Consider the following 2,573-nt stretch of genomic DNA (forward strand, 5'->3'; position numbering starts at 1 on the left):
GGTTTGTGCGGGGAGAAGGGTGCAACAATGAATGAATGGAGTTCCAAAATCTCTGTAGATGTTCATTGAAATGAAAAATAAACAAACTAAATTAAAAAAAAGAAAAGCTGTTTTGGGAAGACTATGCCTCCGATGTTGTAGCAAGACTCTACTTAAGCCTCTTATTAACTGCTGTCATGTTGACTACTCCCGCAGTATAACCTTTGTTGTGTCTACTCTTGTCACGTGGATGATTTCCAAAAGATGTTCAGGGACCTCTTCAAGTAAGAACTAGAAAGTTCTGATTCAGATGTGCAAGACAGACAGCAATACCAGGTGAGAGCAAGAGAAAGAAACTGAGGTTGATTAGATGCTCATAACAGACCATGAACTGGGTCAGGACTGACTCACCCTGTCTTTATCTTACAAAAGAATTTATATATCTTTTGGCAGTGGAGAGTAGGGTATACACAGTTCATGGTGATTTTCGACCATCTCGTTTGTCTTTTCCTTGAGTCTGTTGTTTTGCCACATTCCTTGAGAGTCTGTTTTTATTGTCATATTGCTGCATTCCTTGAGAGTCTCTTTCTATTGTTTTATTGCCACAGTCTTTGTCAAAATTAGTTCTGACTGATCTCCTTTGTCAGGTTCCCTTTGCCATTCCCTATCAGTCTGACCTTTACTATGGATGGTGGAGTTCTAAACCACCTCATCTAATTGTTTCAATAGCCTCTTAACTAATCTTGAAATTCCTGAAATCCATCTCTGATAACCAAGCACCAGAATGATCTAAAATGTGCATCTGAAAGGGTCCTGATACTAAGTCAATTTATTCAAATCTCTTAACCTCTATGAGCTTGTTTCTTCATTTGTAAATAATGTCGATCATGCAGTCACAGTGTGTACTGGTGGCCTAGTGGTTAGAAGCTGTGCTGCAATCCCAAAGGTTCTTAGTTCAAATTTCCCAGCTGCTGTATGTGAAAAGGATGGGCAATCTCTTCCCTTGAGATTTATTGCCTTTGAAAATCCACTGGAGGGTCAGCTACAGGTCAGTTCTGATTCCATGGCATACAAAACCACTATGCAGAGTCACAGGACTAAATAAGATCAATTTGTAGGATTTAACGTGTGTAGCTTTGGTGCTTTTTAGATCTGTTGATCTGTACAACGGGAATTCTGATGGCTTAGTGGCAAAGAGCTGTGCTGCCAACCCAAAGGCATATGTTTCAAATCCACCAGCTGCTCCGGGGGAGAAAGACAGCAATCTCCTCCTGGGCCGTTTACTACGTCTGAAACATGCTGGTGGGTCAGCTTTGGACTGGAGCAGACTTGATGTCAACAACCCATAGCTGTGTTACATTTGCCCTACTCCGCCTCACTCCCATTGAGCCCTTCTGGCCTCTAGAGGCAGTTGTAAGTAGGCTAGCAGTTGAGAAGGGGCCTAAGGGAACTCTTGTGGTCTAGTGACAAGAAACTCCACTGCAGAACCCAGAGGTACATGGTTCAAATCCACCAGATGCTCTGCTGGAGAAAGAGGGGCAATCTCCTCCTGTACCAGTCAGATCCAATTTGATGGTTTACACACACAAAATAATAATTTAAAAAAATTTTTAAAAGAAAGAGACTAAAAACTCTTAAATAGATAACCTCTTGTGTTTAGGATTAGGTCCAAGTCCCTCAACATGGTGCATGTGGTTCTGCATTCATCACCTACCCTCCTCCACTTCCTGCCTGACAGTGTACACCACATCCACAGCCAACAGCCTTCCTCTCTACAAATACTTTCTTCCCATATTGATGTATTTGTTCCTTTGTTCTCACTCTTCTGTACCTGGAATTTCTTCCATGCCACTGCCAGTTCACTTCCTCACTTCTCTGGCATTCACTCTTCTAGGAGACATTTTTTTCTACCAGATTTTTTTTTTAATAAAATTTTTCTTTTCTACTGGTTTACTTACAAAGTTTATATACATTGTTTTTCACACTAGATCCTTCCCACTTCCTTTTACTCTCCCTCCTTCCACCAATCAAATTGTGCGACCCTTTGATTACCCACCCCTCCCCGCCCCCCTTTAGATCCGGGTACACGTTTTACTAGTTACACAAGATGGTTTTAAGAGGCAGTCATCTCCATTTCTTGACTGTGTCCTTTTGAGTAGGAACTATTAACATTTTTATCTTGTGCAACAAATGAACATCTTGGCAAATATAACTGGTTCGGCAACTAACTGTCAAGTAACTGAAAGAAGTTGGTAAACAGGTAACAGCAGCACCAGGATTGTACACCCCAAATGATCAGCGTGTGCCAGAGTGAGGTCATGGGGCATTCATTATCCAGTCTTTTATGGACTTTTCCAGGTTGTTGTAGACGAGCCCCCCCCAAAGTGGTACAAGTTATTAAGTACACACCTACTGAGTAGTTGTGTTACTGAATGCAATGTGCTCTTTCCATAGTCAATTACCAATAAGACAGATTGCAATATCCATATGTACTTTATTACAGAAACAAATCGATCTCTTCCAGTTAGTTGGCCAGGTGGTTGTTCTCCAGATTTCTTGGCACAACTTGGTGAGCACGTCCAGGGCAGCATCTG

The sequence above is a fragment of the Elephantulus edwardii genome, unplaced genomic scaffold (genome assembly GCF_000299155.1).
Source record: "Elephantulus edwardii isolate Elephantulus edwardi_28Jun2011 unplaced genomic scaffold, EleEdw1.0 scaffold00113, whole genome shotgun sequence".
Lineage (NCBI taxonomy): Eukaryota > Metazoa > Chordata > Mammalia > Macroscelidea > Macroscelididae > Elephantulus > Elephantulus edwardii.